The sequence below is a fragment of the Homalodisca vitripennis genome, chromosome 5 (assembly GCF_021130785.1).
Source record: "Homalodisca vitripennis isolate AUS2020 chromosome 5, UT_GWSS_2.1, whole genome shotgun sequence".
NCBI lineage: Eukaryota > Metazoa > Arthropoda > Insecta > Hemiptera > Cicadellidae > Homalodisca > Homalodisca vitripennis.
The window spans coordinates 25855869-25882728 of record NC_060211.1 but is presented as its reverse complement, the minus strand read 5'-3'; positions in this window follow the sequence as shown (position 1 = coordinate 25882728).

The following is a 26860-nucleotide window of genomic DNA, read 5'->3' as shown; positions in this document are numbered from 1 at the left end:
GGGGGGGGGGGGTGGGGGGGGGGGGGGGTGGGGGGGGGGGGGGGTGGGAGTCATAACAGTTTTTTAATGCTTTTGTTTGAAAATTTCCTTGACGCCTAGATGAACGAGCTTTCTGAATATTTCAAAATGGTTATGGCAAATTTTGAATTATAAATAACAATTTGTGCGTAATTGCATCATATATTTCTCTTTGTAATACATTATGATTGATAGTGAACTGATATAAATCTCAGGAAGCAGAGGGATATATAAACATGCAGTCTTATTTCTCAATTAACTAGAAAGAGATGACATCATTCACTGAAATATACATACAACAAAACTAGAACTCGCTACCGTCATCTCAGCATTTTATAATACCTGGCAATGCTTTTCATCATAATGGACATATATCTAGATCGAAGCTGTTCCAAACATATAAGTGCGAATTAAAACTGCACATTTTGTAGAGTTGAGAGAAGGTTTGCTGGAGCTGACAAGACAACAATGTTTTTCCTACTGACAAACGAATACTTTATTTTTCCATCACGCATCTAAAAAAAAGAGACCTGATTTCGCAATGGACATGAAGGAGGAATTTCAGATTCATTTGATGAGTAAAAATAAAGATGACTCTTTTTATATTTGGGTTCGTTGAACACTTCACATTCCATTTGAAGAATTGCCTAATAATGTTCCTAATACCAAAATTAGGAACTAAATCATAAAAAAAATTGGAATATCTCAAAATCATCAAAGCTTTGGAGGATTTTGAGATATTTTGGAATATATTTTACAACTTATCGTCTATCATAAAGATCTTTAAGCTTTCATTGTAAAGATCATAATATGATTAAATAAATTTAAATACATTAAAAAATCTGAAGTATTCATTCCTCTGAAAACAATTTGAAGTACAGATTTTTTGTTCACTTTGTTACTATCCCAGTCAAAAGCAGTGATATGGAAATACCATGCAAGTGTCCTGTAATACTGTATATAAAATATTGCTATATGTGGGAATAAAAAGTATTTATTAAATTTCATAATATCCAATATAAACTCTAAAACGCATTATTGTTTTTAAGGAAAATACTACGAAAGTACTCATTACATTAAAAAAATGTATTTACATTGTTAAAATAATGTCCCCCAGGTTTCATGCTATTAAGAGATTAATTGAAATTACTGTGCTTACATTTCCAGTTGTTTAGTATAAAGGAATAGACTGCGAATTGTAAACATTAAAGGTTTCAAGATAGTACAATGGTCTATCTTAAACCCAGAAATTGTTACTATAGTAATGTTATTGATCATTTGGAAACACGTACTAATATATTAGATCTATAATAGAACAATAACAGTGAACAAACTTTTATTGGAATTAAAACTTAATGATAGCCAATAACTAATAAAAAACTACAGTAATTTAAAAACTATAATACAATAATTTATACTAATATATGCATAAATTATACTGAAGACGTTATCCCTTACCAAGTTACTGGATGGACGATTTGAATATTTAAATAGGTTTTTTATAGACAAAAAAGTATATAAAACGTATTAAAATATTGTTTATTGCAATCCAGAGACTAAAAAATAAATTTGAAGAAAATCTGAATCATCCACCAGCCGTTATATTTCATCTTCACGATCAAGTTTTATGTGGTGTGGTTTGTGCTACAAAGGTACGATAAAGTATTAAAAAGACTTCGAAACCTGTCGTCAGAAAACGTATTAAAGTGGTTTGTTTGACGATAGACTTAATTATAAGTTTGTTAAAATGATTTTTGGGCTAACCAAAATGAATTTTACACATATCTGCAGCTAAACTCGAGATTCAAAACATGAATTGTAATCTTTATTTATTAGGTTTATATTTTTTTTAAGGGAATAAGCTTTAGAGTATTCAGGTCTATACGTGTTTCAAGGTCAATGTATATATTTTTTGGATATTTGAAAAATTTTTGGATTTGTAACCAAAATGTTTAACATTGTTGAACAAAGTGTAAACATCTAAGCTGTACTCTGTACAGTTAAGTTAATTTTGTCCAAATAAGTACGAATATGTTGGAAAATTGTATGAATTACAGTGATAATCTACACGGCTAAATATCAAATTTCTGAGTTGTGATAAAATTAATTAGCTTCATACATTTCAATGACTATTCCAAATTATTCTGTAAACTTTCATTATTCAAAAGGATAAGTTCTATTATCGGGTTTACTCCTGTTAAGAATTCAAAGTTCGTCTTAAGCTGTTTAAAAGTTCCGGCCAGCCAGCCAGTTATAAGTTAGCTCAGTTCTTAAGTTAATGCCATTATTTTGTACGCAAACTTTAAATGTTTATTCTGCTGTAATTTCCCTGTTTCCGGGAAGAGCGACTGTATTTTATCAACCTGCAGAGGAAGAAGGATCTGTGTGTAGCTTCTAATTAGGAAGACGATCGCTTTCGCTTTATTTCTAAGCAAGATAATTTGAAATGATGTTGGGTCTACAGTATAAATTTTATTTGTTAAAATATTTAATGTTAACATTACGAAATTTGTTTTAAGTTCATTGTTTTTAATTATTTTGAGGGTACAATTTTTTACCCTAAAAAAAACCGAACAATTATTTCAATAAATCTGGTGAAGGTTGCACATTGATACCCCAATCCGTATTCAGGCGTATCAGGACATAATTTACACCCTTAGATGTAAAGGATTGGTTGCCATAACTTTGGTTAGAATTATCGTAGAGGTGTTTTGTTCGTGTCATTGTGTTTCTTTTAAATATACCTTTCAAATGATATGTCACAATACAGGGGTTGCAGTTTGAAAATGTCAAGTGATCTCCCCTCTAACACCTTTGAAAAATGGGGGGAGGGATATTTTAATGTTTCCAATCCATTCGAAATATATCCAGGCATGTCAGAACTTAATTTACACTCTGTGTATATGCTGAGTGTTCACAAAACTGTCAGCCACTTCTGTGGCTGATAGTATTCATAATTTAATACGCAAACGTCATACAAGCATAGGTCGAGAAATTTCTCGTTTAGCCGCTTGCCCTCATTTTGTATTTTTTATTAAAGAATTATTATCTCTAAAAATATTTAAGGGCAAGGAAACCAAATTTTCTATATACATATAGGTTTGAATAGATAAGAGAAATAAAAACAATAATTGTGTTATTTTCTTTCATATTAACAAAATGTCATGTTTTGAAAATGTTTAAAGCCAAATGTTTAGAGGTCTGTTGACCTTTTAGTTTTTTATGTGAGAGAAAGATATAAACCATTTATTTGTGTATTGTTTATCTGTTACACTGACCAGCTAGTTGTTTTTGGTCAGTGACTTTCTAAGTTTTTCATTTATTTGTAAACATGAATGTAAATGTTGGAAAATAAATATTTTTTTAAATAACAAACAATTTTGTGTAGTCATAAAAATATACTAGGAACAAAATTATTTGAAAATTTTTATTATAACTCCAACGGTACTTGTTTCAACGAAATCCGTCAATGCATAAGCGTGCATGATGACTTTAAATGTACACTTGCACAAGCCTGAAGCTGCAACAATTTGTCTTTTGATAGGCACCGGCTACTTTACATAGATTACATAACATTTTCAATGTGTCAACTATTTTTCAATATTTGTAACAATTTCAACGGTACCTTTTCCAACAAAAGAAGCTGTAGCGCCAAATACAGTTGAGAGGTATCAGTCGTTTCTTGTAATAACGTGAATAAAAATAAAACTGCATGAGAAATTAGATCAGTTTATAGAAACACTTACGAATTTCTCACGTATTACTAGTAAGGGTTTGTGACAAGTTAGAGTTTTGTTAGCTATAAACTGCACCTACAGTCAGACCCCCAGTAACACAATCAGGTGTATGATGGCTTCTTCCTTTCTCCCCAACTCTCCCCGGACATCAATGGATCGCCGTTTAACGCCTCACTGATAAACGGCTTTACTGACGGAAATCGAATCCTAACCTCTCCAGACAGTTGTACAGATTCAATACGGCCGGAAACCTAGATAAACTCAATCTCGCGCGAATGTGTTAGTCCTGGGTGAATAACACGAAATAGTCTTCACAAACACGAGCGAAATTAAACCGAATTTTAATAAAATAAAATCCAAGTGATAGGAAACTCATGGAAATTGAAAAGAGAGGTTAAGGATGTGTTATATATTGTCGTTTCAGAACTCCGGAAACTTTTGTATCCTTTCTGAAACACAATCTCAGCGCTATAAGATGTTAACGTAATATAATTTAATTGAAATAATCGTTGATCTTTTAGTTGTTAGTAACAATTTAACCAGGAAAACAATAATAAAAACATTGTACAGGTTTTTAAATGGTAATAATAAAAAGGATTTCTTGTATACTTACACGAAACATGCTTTAACCATAACAAAAATATTAAAAATATATAGAAAAACGTGTCTTTATTAGTTTGCTATAGTGAAAACAATAAATCACATATTGAGAGTACATAATATATAGGTATTAATTGCCGTTAATTAAAAAAAGACACAGTTGAAGGTATGAAAATAATAAACTTGACAAAAAGTGATCGTAATTAATTTTTATCATAAATGAAATTTTTCCAGCTCGAGGGTCCAAGATTCCCTATTAAGATAGTGTAAAAAATATGAAAATAACTTAATTTCTTTATACATTAGGCATTTGATTTAATCGTATTCCAACAAAGTAATAAAACAATTTAGGAAAACATCAGTTAAATTTGTAATTAAAATAAAAGTTAACACTTTTTTTAAAAGATACTTGTGTGCAGATGAGGTTTATTCTTATAAAAACCTATATATATATATATATATATATATATATATATATATATATATATATATACATATATATAAAAGCATATAGTTTTTATATATAAGCTATAAATATATATATATATATATATGTATGTATATATACCAACCGTGGACTATAAGTAATGTATATGAAATGAAGGATTCTCTAAAACATTTTAAAACGGGATTAAACTAATTATCAAATTACAATAATATTAAACATGAAGGTTTTTGGAGTAGACCAATCTTCTTCTATTGATCATACACGCCGAATTCAGTTGTGCATTTATAATCGTATGATCTCTATAACTAATGTATTGTAGATTCGTTTTAACCTAAAATCAAAATTACGTTAAAACACTCTTTTATAAATGTTGCTCAATAATTGTAAATTACATTTTTTATACTACAGTCCATATATCAAGTTAATGGATAGTTACTTTTTGGAAAAAATCAATCTTTGAAAAGGGTTTAAAAATCAAAGATATTCATTAACTATTATATATTCAGGAATATTATTCCTGAATTAATTTCATCAGACTGACTTTTAGTTCTCCAATGAGATTATAACACAAGTCACTCCTGTCACTTTTGTTGTTCCAAAACACCGAAAACAAAAGTTCATACCTTTTCAACATTATAATACTTTCCTTTATACCATCTCTATTACAATTAAAAACCGAATACTTTTTTCCACAGGATAATTTTTTTGAATTCTTATAAGCAAATGTAAAATATATACCTACTAGATAGATGTTTAAAAATGTCTGTACAAGTGACTCCTGGCACGAAGTACCTACTAAACCACACAACACCCTCGACACTACCTCAGCTCACCATCGTCACCCCTCTAGCCAGAGCTCATCCGTCGCGGATGATTGGGTTGTGGGGGGGGGGGAGACCAGATGGCGAAACTTTCGATTAAAGCCTCGATTGCCAACAGAGTAAAACTTTAACAGTTCAGTCTCTACAACAGTTTGGGCCGTCAAGTAATGAAATATTGTCTGAGCTAGTGACGTTTACTGTCCTGCTATTGACAAGTGCTTAGTAATTTTACTGCTGGTTAATGTGATTGTTTACATTTGTAAAGTTTGGAATTACATCTGTAGTAAATTAAATATCACGGAAAATATACGAAACATGTATGTGTGTGTGATATTTCATTTGCTACAGATGAAAATGAAGGGAATTACGGTTCTGGAATTAGACCTAGTTTATTAAATTTTTCACGTCTAAATTCACATGAAACGGAATTTTTGTCTTGACTACCGTTCAGAACGATGAGACAAACATTCCGTTTCATATGAATTTAGACCTGAAAAATTGAATAAACTAGGTCCCAGAACTGTAATTCCCTTGTAAAATAATTTGCTTTAAAATAAAAATCTACTGTAAAAAAAAAAAAAAAAAAAAAAAAAAAAAAAAAAAAAAAAAAAAAAAACACTTTATTTACGTTTGAGGCGCTATAATTTCATTAAATGGCTAACAAATGTTCAAAAACCATGAACAAAAGGTTTTGAGCAATCAATTGTGTTCAAATTGATATAAATAAAGTCAATAGCAAACAAATTCTAAATTAGTTGATTGCAAACTATTCTATGTAACTTTTCTAATCTTTCTCTTCATCTAAACTTTTCTCGTACTCCAGTAATATTTTACTTGAAGGATTAGCCGAATTGGTCCAGCAGTTTGGAAGATTAGCGTTTAACGGTACATTTTCATTTTTTGACTTGTTTTTATAGGAAGCGAGTTAAAATTATTAATCAATTAAAAATCGATAATACATTAAAAATAAAGCAATAATGCTCACCATACAACTATAGGTTTTATGAACATTTTTATAACAATTATCAAAACTAAATGCAATGACGTGACAAAGAATCAGGGATAAGATTATGGCTTTTAATTAATACATAAAACGACCAAAAGTTAATAATTAATGTCCTCAATAATTAAAACTTAGTTAAAAATATCTTATATTGTTAGTCCACTTTAGGTTTACGGATAATAAGATAATAAAGTGCGTCTAAATGCAATTCACATTTTAACAAAATTATTCCTATATATTCCTAAATTTTGCAAACGACCAGGTTACGGATGGTGGAAGGGGTGTGATATGGTGTATAGTCCTTAACTACTTTTTAAAGTAACTGGGTACAATTGGTAAATTTGTGGCCAACGCAGTTATAATCTGTAATGTGTACGAGAAATATACTAGTAATGTTTAACCTTATAACATGGCTATCCTTATTTATTAATTATATTTGTACCCTTTCCGCCATACATTCCTCAATAAACTAATCTAATTGGGCCGAAAAGACAACAGAATGTATTTAAAAAAGATTTTAATATCTAGTTTTCTAAAATACTAGCTTTTTCCCTCGGCTTCACGCGATTTTCTTAAGCTTTGCCCCTGTAAGAGAACTTCTGGTTCAAGTGAATTATATTTCCAACACCGATGTAGAGTTTGCCTTGATGTCACGATCAAGATAATCTGCCAAGAGTGTATTATACACGTACATGTACTTTATTATTAAGTGGTCGTACACTCAAGCTTTTAGTTCAACCAGAAATTGATTTTAAAGACAAATATACACCATAACTTAGCGCCTTCAATTAGCGTTTGCTGTTTAATATACGTAACTGTCTCGTAATTACAATTTATAATATGCAGGCGCTTTCAAAAGTTTTATCTTTTGCAGCGCCGCGCCGCCTGGTGGCGAGTTACATAAATGGGCATAGGATATCAACCTTCTTCATAGAAAAATACATATACATACAATTTTTCATAATGTTCGGTCCCATAGTTTACGATTCTATAAAGAAAATAAAGGGCAAACAGACAAACATTCATATATCCATTTATATAGATTCAAGTACAGTACTTCTTCAGGATACCCTTTTATTTGTAACCCATAGACGGATATTTCTGAAATTGTTTCTACCTAGTACCGTTGTCGTAAAAAGTCAAATGTTCTTTTTGACGATAGAAAATAATTTTCTATTTCTCTTATCTCTACAGTCACTGTCAGGAAATCACTTAAATACTGGCGTAATGCAGAGTGGAAATTACCCCTCTCTTCTTTCATAAAAGATCAATGGATAAGCTTAACGTAAAATTTAATCTCAAGATAACCTGTTACTCCTGAAATAGCGTTGTCAACGGTAGAGCTCTAATGGTTCAGTAGAATCCCACTAATATTATAAATGCGAAAGTTTGAATGTTTAGATATTTTGATGTTTGGATGTTTGTATATTTAGATGTTTGGAGGTTTGTCCTCGAATCACGCTGAAACTGTTACACGGATTGTGCTGAAATTTGGAACAGGTATAGCTTTTGGTCCTGAATTAACACTTACAGTGCTTTTTACCACCCATAACACATTCATTTCACCAATAAAGTCGAATTCAAATTGAAAAATTAGTTTGTTTACATTCGAATGTTATGATACACTCCAGTTTTACATTGGATCTGGAAAATTGCGCTAAGACGTAAATATAAATTGAACAGATACTTAAAAGCTGTTAACACTTTCACCTGAAGTTAATCAAAGAGGCAGAAACATGTTTTTACATTGTTTGTATTTAGCAACTTTAGTAAATATTGAAATATTGTAAAGTGCTTAATCAGTAGTGTAATTCAGATTGCAAGTACGAAGTTATTTAATTTTAAATTTAGATTGCGCCAATGATGAATAATCTGTCAAATACAATAGAAATGCCATTTATACGCTGTTATAACAACTACCTTATTGTGTAAAGCTGTGAATATTTGCACATAACGTAATCTAATCTGTTTTAGTTCCTTTTAACATTGTGTATGGCCTTTTTACTGTAGTTATTGAAAAGCAAAATGGAGATAAAATTGCCCTAATACTTGAAGCATATACCCCTAATACATATTTAGTGATCGGTAAAAATATATCAAAATCACTTAAACATCAAAAGTTAGATTCCGAAACCAACATATGAGACCATTGTTTTGGCTAGTGCATCAGCATAAATAAATTGTGGAACTGTAAATAGATTAGACCGGGGGTGAATTTAAACGAACAGAACAGACCCATATTGACCGCATCAAACTTTTTAGTTGTACGATACACTTTCGTCATTGGGATAAAAAGGCTAACTCTTATTGTTACTGAAGCCATCGAAGAACTTCAATAAATTATCATGGGAATGTGGGAGGGAAATACTAATCTTATAAAAAACTGTTTCACTTTACGACTTCAGGATCCCAAACCCTCTGTTCTTTAAACTTAAATCTAAATTGGATCAGGAGATTGGAATAGCTTTGAGTGACTATCGATTATCCTCTCCAGACTGTTTATTATGTCATAGAAAAAGAATATATAGATATATTGTCCAGTTTTTTCAACAGAAAATTGCGTACGAAGCCGCGGGTAACTGCTAGTTAGTATATAAAGATCAATGAATGTGCTGAACGTACAATTCAATTTGAAGAGCTGTTTCTCCAGAACTAGAGCTGTGAATGGTGAGGTAGAGCTCTAGTTGTTTAATAGAACTAGTATAAAAGATTAATGAATGAACTGAACGTACAATTTAATCTGAAGAACTGTTACTCCAGAACTAGAGCTGTGAATGAGGAAGTAGAGCACTAGTTGTTCAGTAGAACTAGGATAAAAGATCAATGAATGTGCTGAACGTACAATTCAATTTGAAGAGCTGTTTCTCTACAACTAGCACTGTGAAGGGAGAAGTAGAGCTCTAGTTGTTCAGTAGAACTAGTACAAAGACAGTTATATAGGGTGTAAAAATGTGTCGCACTTGGTAACTCGGTGCTGAACATTAGCCCAGGGATTATAAGGCGGAGCCGGCTGTAACAGAATAACAATGTCTCCGTAGTCACCAGTGGGTCATTTCATGCCGGAGGGTTGGCGCACTGCGTCGTTCTGTTATTAGCACACCTGCGACTTAAGCGCATTTAAAACAGGAATTTATTCCCGATTTTGTAATCGTTTTCATTTGTTTGCACAAGAATAATTACTTAAACTTTTTAACTGGTTGGCACATTCTCACTTTAGAATTCTGTATATAAACTGTAGAAATTATTAAATGCTGCTTTATTGTGTGTTGTAAGGACAAGAAAGGATAAATGGAAGGATAAGTAAATGGGACTTTGGTGCTAAGACAAATATAAAAAAAACAGAAAATAACAGATAGTAAAAAATAGTATTCTTAGTGATAAATATATAGTATTTGTTAGTAACTTTATTAGTAATGTTCTATTTTTGTAAGGTATGTGAAGAAACCCGTGCTCTTTTTGCTTGCTTGTTTCTCTGCCGCAGATATTGGCGTCTTTACGAACTTACGTAAATGGTGATATATCTTTGTTCATAAGTTTAAAAACATTTTATGCCAGTAAGTAACTTCAAACTTAGTTTTGTGACTAAACAACACTAATATGAATTCTACTCTTGCTTGAAAGATATAACAATAACACCTCAAGGTTTAAATATACTAGTAGCTATTATTCAGTCAGGTAAAACTAAAAATTGTAGTTTAATTAATTTCACCCCTTTTAAATTAATTAGACTTAATTTAACAGTTATTTAATTTAACTTAAACATTGAAGTGTAAGTGGTTTAAATATATTTTAACAAACACCAGCAAATAGAAATGTCGATCGAACGTGGTGACTTCCCTAATTGAGAAAACTGTTAACAATTTTTTCATAACTTTGTGTCAAAAATTCAACGTTACACCTAGAGGCATGTTGTGAAAGTTACGTGATACACAAAAATATACAGAGGAAGAAAAACTAATTATATATATTTATCAATCATTTAATACATCTCGATTTTAAAAGAGAGGATATATTTTTACAAAGGATTTGAATATTTTGAGGGTGAAACTTTGAAGCATTAGCAAGGAAAGCCAGAAACATAACCATAATACCAACCGTAACAAATATACAAATATAGAAAATTCAAATAAATAAATATTATCGGTGATTTTCAAGTGTAACGTTTAGTACTCTAATGAATTCGTAAAAGTAATTGTAGTTTAGTATTTATTTAACCATCAAACAACAATAAATTTATTTTTTTCCATGTACTAATTTAGTTGTAATTGATTACGTATAATATTAATATTAAGTGTTATAATTGTAATGTAACTGAGTTTATAATATTGAGCTTATACTATACTATCAAATAGTATTTTGAAGTTAAAACAGAAAAAAATTACATTACTCTCTTACATTTAACTTACAACTTAAATAGTGAAATTGGTTCCACTATAAATTGTTTGATGATAGGAAAATTGAAATTTTAAAAAGTTCTGTTAAAAACGTGTTCACTGAGACATTTACCAAAATTAAGAAATGTTTTATGTTTAACAAATTAATTCAAACAATTGGTTAACAAATTCAAGATTAAAATTAGGTAAGTATAACGTAAGAAAACATTTACATAGAGGTTTAATTTTATAATTACACTTTTATCAGACATTTTTGTCTGTCATGGGATAGTTTTTAAAGCTTGTCGATTAAATTGAAACGAATTTTTTGTAATCATTAAAAAATAGCACTAAAACCTACCGATATATATGTATGACTAAGAACATTTGCGTACTAATGGAGCTAAATACTCGTCATATAAAAACTGTTAATCAACTTATGGGTTATTAATTTTTCAGGACTAAATAACTAAAAAAATTGTTTTAAATATCTTAAAAAACAAATCAAAAATAATACAAAATATCGATAAAACATGGCGTTTATCTAATTGAAAACTAGTTAATATAACTCTTTTCCTAACTAATAACTAATTTGGCTTTTTACGTGACTATTAAATAAAAATTTTAATACTGAAACCTATGATTTAAGTTCAATATATAATTATAGATTGAATTATTATTTGTAAATTGAAATAAACGTATAATGAAGCTGTTTTCAGCAAAAGCTTGGCATTTATCTGCTAATCTGAGTAATGGGATTCTGACCTTAAAGTTCATAAATAAAATTAATTATTTTATGAATATTATATGTTTATAGCAAAATTCTTCAGGTTATTTTTTAATAATATACAATATATTCTCCCCCGAACATATCTTTAGCAATAGTGAAAATAAAATAAAATAATTATAGTGTGTGAATGATATTAATAATTAAGCTTCATGTTAAATTTAAATTTATTTCGTCACTTTTGTAAAATAAGTTATTGAGTGCAAGGGAAAATACAACTTTTTAAATAAACAAATTCCGTTCACCTCGTATTATCTGTTGTAGATCAACAAGGACAACACACAGGGTTTGGAGTGTCTTTAATTGACAAATTAGGATTATTTTAGTATATATAGATATAATAGAATAGATTAAATTATGGTTTATGTTTTGATTCGGGAAAAATATTAAGGTGGTGCAGGCGGTTTTCAGTTGGAATCTTTAGTAACAAAGTATTTGGTTACCGCCTTTAAGATACAATTTCTGAAGACAAGAAGAGTAAAAAAATATTACTCCACCAGAAGAGGTAAAAATCTCAAACAGAATTTCGGGACATATTTTCATAAGACCCAAAGAAGAATTGTTGAAGATAAAAATATGAACTTTTTATGTACATAAAAAGTCACTAGAGAGAGCAATTTTATAAAAATTTTGATTTCCTTAACGAAAAATGATAAAAGCTCTAATTTTCTTTCACTTAAAATATAATTTCCATAAACCATACATGAATGAAATACAATGACAATTCTGAAGCTCATGTAAATACTGTGAAAATTTTAGATTTTTATGTTTAGGCGTTTATTTTTTTGCATTATTACGTAAATTTTGTAATTATAGTGCCTGTGATACCTTGTAAAGTGATACATTTTCTATTTCATCTGTTTTCGGGAAAGTCTTGTGTAGAGAGCTTTAAGTTAAAAAATTAAAAAAAAATGTTCTAACTGAAAATTGATTACATCATTACTAAGTTGACCATCAACTCATAATGGGAATGAGTATAAACAGATATACTTTAAAAAAGATCTGAAGTAAACATCTTATAAAGGCTTAGGTTTAATTTTTATTATTTACAATATTGATAGTGGTGCTAACTAAATCCAACTTTTTTATGTATGTAATGGAAATTAAATGGTAAAATTAACAACTTTAATACGGTACTTTCTACGTTATCAAAATATCATATAAACTAGCCTATTGTATGAGTTATTTCGATAAAGTTTATTATTAAGGAGCATAGTAGTTCAAATAACTGAACTCGAAACATTACGTATACAAATATTTTATTACTAGCTTCAACTTTCTTCTGAGAAGAATAATATTTTTAGTACATCACAAAAAATATTTCAGTCTGAAATCTTAATCTTACAATAATTGCAGAGTTAAATTTTGTAATTAACCTCGCTGTAGGATGGGATGTATTCAATAAAGAAAGTTTCAGTGAATGGAAGTCGAGACACTGGGATCAGCCACATTGGCTATAGTCGTTATCACACTTATGTCCGCCCCTTTATTGAGCGGTCCCCACGGTCATCCCCTGGGCGGCGCAGCGCGTGGTTAGCATGTTGAACAATAAATTAATTAAATGCCTCAGGGGAGCAAGGTCCCGGAAACGATTTAAGACGGACCCACCGTATTGGGAATATATCATCTGAGTCTTCCGACAGACACTTCTTTATAATGGCTTAGAATAGGGAAAGTATCCAGACTAATCGATATTGTGGGGGTTTATCAATTGTTATTATTATTGATATAAACATGTTCCGCTAGGCACTTCTTCATAATGGCTTAGAATAGGGAAAGTATCCAGACTACTCGATATTGTGGGGGGTTTATCAATTGTCATTATTATTGATATAAACATGTTCCGCTAGGCACTTCTTTATAATGGCTTAGAATAGGGAAAGTATCCAGACTAATCGATATTGTGGGGGACTTATCAATTGTCATTATTATTGATATAAACATGTTCCGCTAGGCACTTCTTTATAATGGCTTAGAATAGGGAAAGTATCCAGACTAATCGATATTGTGGGGGGCTTATCAATTGTCATTATTATTGATATAAACATGTTCCGCTAGGCACTTCTTTATAATGGCTTAGAATAGGGAAAGTATCCAGACTAATCGATATTGCGGGGGGTTTATCAATTGTCATTATTATTGATATAGACATGTTCCGCTAGGCACTTCTTTATAATGGCTTAGAATAGGGAAAGTATCCAGACTAATCGATATTGTGGGGGGTTTATCAATTGTCATTATTATTGATATAAACATGTTCCGCTAGGCACTTCTTTATAATGGCTTAGAATAGGGAAAGTATCCAGACTAATCGATATTGTGGGGGTTTATCAATTGTCATTATTATTGATATAGACATGTTCCGCTAGGCACTTCTTTATAATGGCTTAGAATAGGGAAAGTATCCAGACTAATCGATATTGTGGGGGTTTATCAATTGTCATTATTATTGATATGATAATGTTCCGCTAGGCACTTCTTTATAATGGCTTAGAATAGGGAAAGTATCCAGACTAATCGATATTGTGGTTGCGTATCAATTGTCATTATTATTGATATAAACATGTTCCGCTAGGCACTTCTTTATAATGGCTTAGAATAGGGAAAGTATCCAGACTAATCGATATTGCGGGGGGTTTATCAATTGTCATTATTATTGATATAGACATGTTCCGCTAGGCACTTCTTTATAATGGCTTAGAATAGGGAAAGTATCCAGACTAATCGATATTAAGTGGGGTTTGTCAGTATTGTTTTTATTAGTTATACAGAGTAAACATGTTCAAACATTCACTTACGCAAATTCTATTATACTGTGTCTATTTACTATTATTGTCATATGACAACTTCTTATTGTAAAACACTGGTTTATATTTAACAATAACGTATACAAGTTAGTTGATCAAGTAGTAAATTATGGTTTTAGAACAAAATCATTTGAGTGATAATAGAATCTTAACAATTTGTATATTTATTAATCCTTAATTATTATTTATAATATACTTGCCTCATTATTTCAGAATATGCGTATTCAATTTGACGCATTTATGAGGTTTAAGCAACGCTACATTTAAGTACTATGAAGAAATTATAAATTTGATGGAACAAAATTATTTACGTTACATATATGCAGTATACCTTTTTCCGCTAATTTTGAAACATTTTAAAATACTAAATTGCTTGGAAATACACATTTATATGCGCATAAATCTTATAGTTAACTAAAATTTGCATTTTGGGAAATTTCGCCTCACTTTTATAATGAAAAATGTTCTATGTAGCAAAGCCTTATACAGTATCACGTACGGGGTCTCTAGATAAATATAGTAAGTTAAAAATTATATTTTTTAACAGTTTGAAGGTTGATATTGAGCTTTTGAAAAGGCACAAATTTCGAGTTACATAGATGTTATAAGAATATTAATATACGTTTCATTTATTCTCATTTGTAAATTTTTATAATAATTTCGTTGTATAAAATTCTTCAGAAATAAAAACGCACTATAAAGAGGAGTTTGACCGTCAGCAAAATGTTTTTTATTTTTAAATGCCCATTTACGTATATATGAAGTTAAGTAGCAATACATTGTATTTACATAGTATTTTATAAACATACTAGCTGTTTCCCGTGGCTTACGAACGATTTTCGTAAGCTTTGCCCATGTATGAGCACTTATGGTGAGTTATATTCCCAATGCCGATATAGAGTTTTCCTTGTAGCCACGATTAAGAAAATCTGTCAAAAGTGTATGTTCATAGCCATTGTACTCGTACATTTACTTTATTATAAAGTGGTATAACACTCCAGCTTTAAGTTCATCCAGAAATTTATTTCAAATACAAAAAAAGTAGCGCCTTAAAATAGTGTTAGGCTGTTTAATATACGTAACTGTCTCGTAACTGCAGTTTATAATGTGCAGGCGCTTTGATAGCTTTTATATTTTACAGCGACGCCTGGTGGTGAGGTACATCAATGGACATAGCATATAAACCTTCTACGTGGAAGAATACGTGTACATACAAATTGTCACAAAGGCCGGTCAAATAGTTTCGGAATATATAAAGGACATACCGACAAGCATTCATTTTTAAATATAGAGATTGCGTAATATTATATTGCCATTTTCAAAACATATATTTTGTCATCATTAAAAAAAAATTGATTTTACGTCACCAAGACTAATTTGGGTTATATACGGGCTGGAGTGATGCGGCCATACCATAGAAGGCCACAAGCCACAGTCTGCGGCCGTCGTAGTCGCCTGCGCAACGGACAGTAAGGCTTTGACCCACTTGTGAGCAAAATCCAACATTATGTGATTTTAGACTTATGACCAGTATGAATTCAGTATATTTTTCTCCCCTTACAATAAAGCACCACAAACACCAACTGGAATAGAAAAACCTTAAACATAGTCATCCGGAAATCTTTTAATTGTTACAAAAGGAATACTTCATTTAAAAACTTTTGATAGGAATTAATAACATAAAAACTGTTTTTAAGAATGGTCTAGAGTGTAGTTTTTCCATTTATTACATAAGCTTTGTTTTCTTTCAGCAAATGTAGACATTATAATAACATACAAGTATATAACGTGTGTTCCAATTTTTATAAAGGGATTATGGAAATTGTAACAGATATTACAAAAAGTTATTGGGCAAAGTCCTGCGTAATACCAAGATATATTGGTTGCGTCGCTCACTCGCTGCGTTCAAAAAACTGTTTTAGGTCAAAATTATAAAACTGTCACAGCTCTCTTATTAGTAATGTATTACATGAAATCTGCATGAAATGTTTTATAGTTTTTAAATATTACAATAAAAAGTTTTTCTTAGACAAGAAAGCAGGAGCTGTGGGGTTAGAGTAAGTTTATTAATGGAAAGACCCATTTTTTGCCTAATCAAAAGAAAACAGAGTCTCTACTGATTCAAAAAATACCATATAAGTTACACTTTCCTCGTGGTTTTCATCAAATTATTCTTAAAATCTCGTATTTGTATGGTTGTGTGAAGGGAAATTTTATTCCACTATTCGGATAGTTGGTAAACCTGGCTGGTTTTTCACTGCATACCTTGTTAAAATCAGCTGTTGAGTAAAACGTAAAAATTATCAGAGAAAGTCAGTCTAAAAATGACTGATACTTACATTTTTTAGATTTTTGATTAGCCAAATAGCATCATTAGTTTCAAATTGTATCATAGTTTATAATTTTATATCAAATTAAAATCATCATAAATATTAATTAAACCTATTTGAAGATAATTATCATTTAAATGATAATAATCGAATGCGACAGCTCCATTACTCCGTAAAAGAACTACTTTCATATGTAATAATGGATTAATATGAATCCTAAAGTTAAATAATTAAAATATATCTGGAAAAAACTCCAAGTATAAAATACATATTCGTCATGGATTATACCGACCACGTTATCACTCAAATTGTCCCCGTAAACGTTGTCCACTTTATCTCTCGTCCGGCCCTCCCCTCCACCTTCTAGCACAGCAGACACCAAAGTTGTGCTAATGGTGTTTTGAAGAGCAGCCCTTTTGACGCTCCAGGCGCTACTTTAAGGCTTAGTCAACACAGTCACCGCAGTTTTAGGCCTAATGCTGTTTTCATTCGGTTAAGCCGCTTGTTTGCGTTACATTTCACTTTGTTTACGCTCAGCTCGCAGCTACTCCTTCCTGTAAACTGCTCTGCCGGTAGACGTACACAACAATTGATACCAAAATACAATTGTATACGGTGTGATACAATATTGTTTACTAATTTATAAAGAACTAGCTGATTCCCACGGCTTCCCACACTTTTCGTAAGCTTTGCCCGTGTATGAGCACTTTTTTTCAAGTGAATTATATTTCCAACGCCGATGTAAGAGTTTTCCTTGTTGCCAAGGTTAAGAAAATTTGACCAAAGTGTATGTTTATAGCCATTGCACACGTACATGTAACTCATTATAAGTAGTTAAAAACTCAAGCTTTAAGTTCAACCAGAAATCTTTTTTAAATACATATATACATTAAAATATATCGCCTTCAAATTGTGTCCTGCTATATAATATACGTAACTGGCTCGTAATTGCAGTTTATAATGAGCAGGCGCTTTAATAACTTTTATATTTTGCAGCGCCGCCTGGTGGTGATTTACATAAATGTGCATAGTATATAAACCTCCTACGTGGAAAAATACATATACATTTTCATAATGATTGCTCAAATATTTTCGGAGTCTATAAAGAACATACAGACAAACATTCATTTATATGTATGTATATATATATATATATATATATTTAGATGGATAAGATAAAAATGCTTATGAAATAAAAACTGTATTAAAGATATAATATCTTATAATTATTACTTGATAATTAATTCCACTTAGACGAAATACAGGTGTTACCGGTTAAACATTGTTAATTAGATCTGAATGATAAAATCGCACTAAAGTATCTATCCTTATATAAGATATCTAGCCTCATTGTCCATCAATTCAAAATTACATCCACACGTACCTCGCTCGACAATGATATTATAGTTAGGCTTAACAGTAAAATGTGGGTTCCGACAGGTCAAAGATACAGTTCTTGGTGTAAGGACGAAGCAATTAGCGAGGCTCCAGTCCTGCCTCACCGATTGTTCCATCCACCAATCACCGTCAGTAGAAATAAGCCTTCCAAACTACGACGACCTGAAAGAACAGGGGCTCGAAGCTTCTTTCGTACATCCACTGTGGCTTATTCTGGACCTTTCCCGATTTTCTTTGAAGGAATATTTCCTGTGTATGTAGATATTACCTTTATAATGGAAATCAAAGTAAGTATTGTGTTTGGAAAAGTGGTAGCAGCACAATAAATTTATTTCAGGCGTTTCGAATTTTTGTCGTTATACAGAATAGCAATGTGAGTTTGCAACTGAATCATCTAGGGGTTGTTTATTTCCCAGATGTTTTTTATTCTGCTGGAACTACAATCACTGCAAAAGTTATGGTCCTGATGTAACAAAATGGCTAGATCGTTACTAAATCGTGGATACAGAAATTTATCTACAGGAACGTTGTTTTGTTTCTGTTATATTGTAAATTTTTTATTATTACGAAAATTTTTAAATAAAAAGTGACAAGTTGGTTATGAGCTTATCAACGAACAGCATTTAATGTTCATTTATACTGTGTAGATGTAAAGAAAGTGGAGTTTGTAAACATCAGAAGTCGGCACGTGCAGAGCGCCTCTGGTGGCCAATACCTACACTAACCTCTGTGTGTTAAGGTAAGCTGCCTTTGTAAATTATTAAGCAAGCCGCCTTCATTAACTGATTTAATGAGCACAGTTGCTCGACTAATCACCCCCTCCCTTTCCCCCCTCCATAACTTCCATCTCCTTCCCTGGCCGTATACCACAAACTCAGTGTTGGTGTTTAGCTAAATTAATTAATTGATGGAAATTGAACACTATTACTTTATTACCAGTGAAACTAAAGAGCGTTTAAAATGAGGTACTTGTCTAAGTATGTGGTAGCCGCTGTTTTTCAAAGTGATATCAGTTGGATCTGGTAGTAAGTTGGTGGTTAGAGTCATATCAAGGTTATCATTTTGATAGTTATCAGGATTATTAAAAACCATATCTGGTTTATACATATTCTGTTTAACAATTGAGAGATATAGAAAAAATAATTATATAAATTTTAACTCATAATTTTACAACAAGATATATGTATACTTATTTCTAGAAAATAATTATGTTAGGAACATGATAAAAGTGTAAAATATGAAATATACGAATCAGTTCTTGGTTTATAACATTAAAAGGATTTTTTTATTAAATACTTTTCACGTCCTTTTCTTAATTCGATTTGGATGGTTCTGATCACTTAACAGAACACAGCATGGGACATTTAATATACTAAAGTGAGGCATGGTTAAAGGGGCCCACTGATCAAGACTTCATCTACAAAGGAATGAGTATACCGTGGATATTAAATTTAGTTCTAATAGCTAAAAATAACTCAATTTTATATTAAAAATTGCACAAGAAACACTTAACAGAATAAATGTTTTATTTTGTATTGTAAAAAATACAAATTACAGAATGTTATATACTATGAGAATACATTGAAAATATACCTATATCTATATTACAGCAAGCGTTAGGAGAGAAAGGAAAAACATAGCGTACTGTAGTTGATATAGAGTGTGCTATAATAAATTATTTATTAGTAACACAGGTGTTTTAATATGCCGTTTTTGAGATTAAAATAACTTCCGGGCATTGGCCATTGTTCATTGACAGCAAAAATCAGTAAGACTACTTTCGATATCTACACTATTAACATCTTCCTTAGGCGAATAAATTACCAAAAGCATAACTATAATACAATAAAAAACACAGAAACGTTGTGGAACGTCAATTCAAGAATCAAAACAAACTTATTGAGTATCTGCCTTATAGAAACCTATTAATCGAGGGGCTAGAAAAACTTCATGTACGTATATGTGTCCGTCCCGTTCAAACAATATCTGGAGAACTAACTGACATATGGACGTAGTATTTTGGAAATTAAATTATTTCCATATAAGGAACATCGGATTTGAGTATAGTCATTTTGTTCCATGGGATTTGGCTGAGCTTTAGTGACAATTTCTTAAAATTGCAGAGTAATCAGAGCATAACCATTTGAAAGTTTTACTCGTGACATAGAAACACATTTAGTCTAGTCAAATGAGCAATAGACTTCAATTTTACATGCAACGAACGTCAGTGAAGCACGTGACGCGCTACTTGACGTGGCGCACTCCCATTTTGACATGAACTTCCAGGCAAAAAACCGTCTCACCTTATTAGCCTTCCATAGTAAAAAGCAAACTTTAAACAGAGAGTGACTTCTGTGACAGTGGTTGTCCACGGCTCACACTCGTATCACATCCCTCCCGCCACGCGGGAATGCGGGAGTGCGGGATGACGCATACCCAGACCAGGGAGCCAGGAATGTGGTGATTGCAGAGCTTTCTCTGCAATTGCCTCCCCTCAATTAGCGCTATTGTCGCTCACCCGTAATTCGGCACGCGGTCTCCAGACCCCTGATTCACGTAATTTTATCCCCCCTCAAGATCAGAAGTTGCTTTACAGTATTTCTGTATCATTCAAAAATTAAAGAATTGTTTCAAACTGTGTGGATGTTCGGTCTTTGATTTGCTTGAAACTATTTGTTACTTCAACCCTCTTCTTCACAATCGTAGGTAAGAAATACTCACAAATCAATTACTGAACTATCCACAGTGAGCCTACTTAAGATAGTCACAATGAAGGCCTATGGCCCTTTCTTTTATTAGCCCTCTAATCTGTAAAAACTAATAAATTTACAGTAACTTGTCTTGTTTTTTGTCAACTATTTGTCCTAATGTATTGGCTTCTCTGAATTCACAATTTTGCTAAGGCGCTGATTTTTGTTTCTGGAATAAAATATAAAAGATGAATTGGAACTTGATGAAACCATACAAATATTCCAGACTTCTATAGCATTGTCCATTAACGTTGTGAAAAATTTACATGGTAAACAATGGTAACACCTAATTCCTGGAACGAATGTCGGAATATATGAGTTACGGAATATATGAGTATGGTTGAAGGTCTCGGATGATTGCCGAAGGATATCTAAATTCATTAATACCACAAAGATGGTGAACCCCCTTAGAAGAAGGCAGTCTGCAGAATTACAAGAAAACATTTTTGTTATTTAAGGGAGACCGATTGTCTATACATTTACAAAATGAAAAATTAAGAATGCCTTGAAAAAAATCATGCGATTCGGCACAGTCTCCTGCATTTTTGACTAAAAATATTTTATCTTCTTTGAAGAGTATGAGAATCCTTCAAATGTACTAGTATCATACTCTAAATTATTACAAGTTAACTAAGAAAATATGAGAAGTTGTGGTGTCTTAATAGTTACAATAGGCTATTTTAGCCTATTAAGTGATCTTGTGTCTTGTGTTCTTCTTTAATATTAATATGCTTTATGGAAAACATAATTGTATGTTACTTTAAAAGTGTATACTAATTTTTAACCTTTTTAATGGAAATCATGCGTTTATTGCTTTCAATTATGTATATTTATTTTATTAAAAGTTACGTTAAAACATGTTTGAAATTATTTACATAGCATTATTAATTGGAGAAATGCCTTAGATGCATTACTTTATCGCTAACAGAATTTTTAAATCATTGAATAAATACTAATTGAAATCGATCGACACTCGTATATATTCTATATATATATATATATCGAGAGTATATTAAGACCTTTTTCCAGTTTTATTCTTTTATTTATGAATGTAATTAATGATGTAAAATGATATTTTTATCTGGTGTTATTTACTTTCTTTTATTCTTATAAAATGATGGCCAATGCAGTAAGCAATTCGATTGAACAGAATCATTGAGTACTATGTTATTTAGGGTTAGTTATAAGTGTTGAGTTTTATTAATCAACAGTAGCACACAAATAACGATAAAATTGTTATTGTATAAACCAGAAATATTATCGTTATCACAGATTTTAATACAGTATTTTCAAACTTGTATTTTTAAAGTAAAAATAAATTTATGGCTTACGTTACAAAACACTTGGCTGGCAGTATATTATAACCAAGTACGAGTATAAGAGGAGAGTAAAGTCGGCTCCGCGACTTGGTGTTTATCGCACAAGAAGTTACTGTGGCGGGTAAATCTTATGAGGCATGTTCATTACTTTGATGAGGGCGGGATGTTTAATTCACAAAGGCGGGATGATCCGGGGCACGTCTGCTAATTAATAACTGCCGGGAGCCAGGCAACCATACAACGAGGTTCTGGCAAAACTAACTGCAAGCGATCTTTCCTCCCGTTTACAGCACTGATTGTACTCAGATGTTCCATTTGTAGGTGCGATTAAATTTGTTAGAACTTTAACAGTTGGTGGTCTAATACTGTCCACTGTAAATGAAGTAGGTATGTCTCATTTATACAGGACTAGTACACACCAGCGGCTTCGCCCGCAATATCTATGCAACATTCCGTGTATTTTATTAAATAGCTTCCGCGATTTCAGTAAGTATTGTTTACCAATTTAGAGGAAGTCGAAGCTTATAGGCTTCGTGGAGAAAGTACAATTGATGTAATACGATAAGGGTTCATTGATATATTTATAATGCAATCACCCATTTTTCAGTGTCAATAATTAAGATGACCACACGTAACTAAATAATTGTGAGTAATTCTTATTTCAGGTTTTTTACTTCAAATTAAAATTGATTACATTTCCAACGCAAAACTAGTGTTTGCTATTTTGGCTCAATAAAAAGTATATATGTGTATACGTATGACAACTATCATAATTTCAGATTTATTGATGTTGATTTTTTATACTTTTTCAATTAGAATATGTATATATATTCATACAACTTAAAATACTCCACTGTTTTGAATCTAACCTTATTACAAAATTATATATAACTGCTCTAGTTTTGTCTCAGAATAATGCTCAAATTACAGTGAACTTGGTTACGTTTATCTAATAACTGTTAATTAAAGGCATTTGTAAATAATTTTCTTTACATATGTATGACCACTGTTCTAGTATATATATATATATATATATATATATATACATTCATTAAATTTGTATAAATGGCAATAGCCGAATTTAATTTATTTCAATAAACATTGAATCGCAAAAAGTACTTGCTCCGCCGGGACTCGAACCCGGATCTCTCACTTGCCGGGTGAATGTGCTACCATTACACCACAGAGCCCTCACTTTTTACGATTCAATTATTTTGTATTTGGCCGTTTCTTTCACATATGTGTTTAAATAACCAAACTAACATATGATCGGAAGACCAAATACCTGTCAAATGACTTCTATTTACATTCATTAAATTTGTATAAATGGCAGTAGCCGAATTTAATTTATTTCAATAAACATTGAATCGCAAAAAGTACTTGCTCCGCCGATATATGTATATATATATATATATATATATATATAAACACACACAAACACACACCAATAAAAGCCTATTATTTACAAGGCTTAATAGAAAAGTCAAGCCATCTGTAAACGTCTACCAACCTCTGCTGGGTTATCCATTTAAAGTCGGGTTTGCGGAATTGTACTCTACTAATGACCTTCAATTTTATGTGCATACTACCCTATGCTTACATTTAAGATTTTATTTTTGATTCCTTGTGGGCGAACCCATGAAGGAGTAGCGGGTCACTGGATATATCTTAAATTTGATTTTATGTCCAGTAAATCTGTACCAAGTTTTATAATTCTATATTAAATCGCTTAAAAATGCTTAACCATTCCGGGACGTTCGGACTCCTATATCTCCACCATGCAGTTCTATAATAATAATAGATTTTATTAATTTGATTAGAGTTTTATTTTTACTTACTATAGACTGGTATACGGTACCTTACAGTTTGTTTTTAAATTCGGTGGGAGCATTTATTTATGAATTGTCTTGGATTAGTTTGTGAACTGATGAATTCCGATAAGGAGAAAGAGTTTAGGAGAATCTTAAAGCGACATTGATGGAATGCATTTCAGTATTTGTTTGTTATTACCTTAAAAGGGAAAGAAAATAAATATATCTGAAAGCTCTCTAGCATTTGCCTGGCTTTATAATTATTTTAAATATATTTTGAATTTTATACGGAACGATTAGTGTGGGATACAGCCGAAATAACCTATGGCGGAGTGATCACAGATTTTGTCAAAACAGAGCATTTGAATTATAAATTAGGCCATTCGAATCGAAACAATTACTACAGTAGCTCTGTCCAACAAACTTTAGAGCCAATATAACAGTTGTTTATAGTTTGGAAACTTGGTTAATTACGTCAGCGCCTCCAAGGTGCGAGTCGAGTTATTCCGTAATTTGTTCAAAAATTAGATTATTCTTGGTACCTAATGCTAGAGTACCAGTAGCTAATAAAGTGCTTCAGCATTGGCAATATGAAACCAGCAACGATGGGTGAAGTCACTATCGTGTTTTCTGAACACTCGGTTCACCCAAGTGTGTTGTACTCGTGTATCTAAAAGCTTGATAATAGACATTCGCTCATGGAGGTTGTTTATAATTTATGATCCTCCAAGACAAGTTGTTGCAAGAAGCAGAAACCAAAACCCATTAAAGGCAGCTGCTTAGATATGCACATTACCCGTTCACTCTTGTGGGATAGGGTAGATGCATCTCTTAGCTAAGTGACGGAGCAGCAATCCTTAGCCTTGTCTTATGTTTCCTTAGCATCAGAGCTGCATCATTAATTTTGTAAGTCACTAAGTGATCGGTTACTATATCTAATGCTAACAATTCGTTTGAGAAATTATGTTCTCTGAATATGGTTTTAAGATCCAGGAGCGTTGTTACGTATTGAAGTTAGATGTTTCAAAATATAATACGTACTTTATCAATGTGGAAATTTACTAGAATTTAGATCATGCATCACTAATTATTAAGGTGCTTAAGTATTTATTAAATTACTATAGTTGTTTACCTCGTGATTTCGAACGCTTTTCGTAAGATTTGTCCGTGTATGAGGATTTCTAGTTAAAGTGAATTATATTTCCAACGAAGATGTACAGTTAACCTTGTTGCTGCGATCAAAAATATATCAAAAGTGTATGTTTATAGCATTGTAAACGTACATGAACTCCATTATAACACTCAAGCTTTAAGTTCAGTCAGACCTTTTTCAACAAAAATACATCAAACATTTGCGCCTTCAAATAGTATTTGCCTATATAATATACGTAACTGTCTCGTAACTACAGTTATTATGTGCAGGCGCTTTGATAACTTCTATATTTTGCAGCGACGCCTGGTGATGAGTTACATCATTGGGCATAACATATGCAGTAAACCTTCTACGCGGAAAAAACATATACTTACAAATTTTCACAATGATCGGTCAAATAGTTTCTGAATCTATAAAGGGCGTACAGAAAGGCATTCATTTTTGTATATCTAGATTAACAAAATTAAACAAGCGATACAGTAAATATTTGCACATCTTTACACTGAAAAACACTGAGGCGTATCCTTAATAAAACAAATATCAGTACTACTATTACGAAGGATCAGAAAAGTGATCAATTCCTCAGTTGATGGTTCAACCTAACACATAGACTGCAAACTAATTAAAGTGGAACCAAATCTATGCGTTTTTGATACGCAAATTATGTATGAAATATATTGTTCCTATATAATATATGTAAACATCATAATGTTCAAATAACACTAATGCAATGTAATTTGAACCAATTTAGCAAATAACGCATTAGTATAATATGTTTAGTTTTTCCAGCTGACAAAGAGATCAAAACTTACTATTAATGTTACTTTTTTACTTAAAACTTAACAATGATAAATGTCGAAATTTATCATTTTATATTTTACTGTCGTACCATCTACCACAGTTCACAAATTTATCCAAATAAATTTCAAATATATAAATAATTTTCATTCAATGAGCGTTGAGCGTGTTCATTTATTAACCAAAGTAACATCACTCCTAGATGATAATGAACTTGAAGTTCAGGCGATAAAAGATTTACTCTCCAGTTAATGGATTCATGAAACAGTTGTGAACTTGTCTATATATTTTAATATCTAGTTTTTAATCAAATTACCTAAAAATGACACTATGGTTCGCCTATTGGAGCAAAGTAATTATATAAATTCTAAAATTTATAAAAAGTTTGAATTTTTATGTTTCTTTACAAAATGAACGGAAATGATAAAAAATATAAACTTTTGATGTCAATGTAGAATAATATTGAATTTCCCATTAGAAGTGGAAGAAAGAAATCTGAGAGAATACAAATTGCTTAAATTTCGGGGTTTAGAGCAATAATACTAATGTATTATAACGTAATATAATGTATATTACGTTTCGGGATTTAATTTGAAGTATGTATCAAAGAAAATGGAACCCTTGCGTGAAGGTGTAACAAAAATCAAGCTGTACTAATATTTTTTAATAAGTATAAAATGTATTTTATTTCATAACTGTTAGATTCC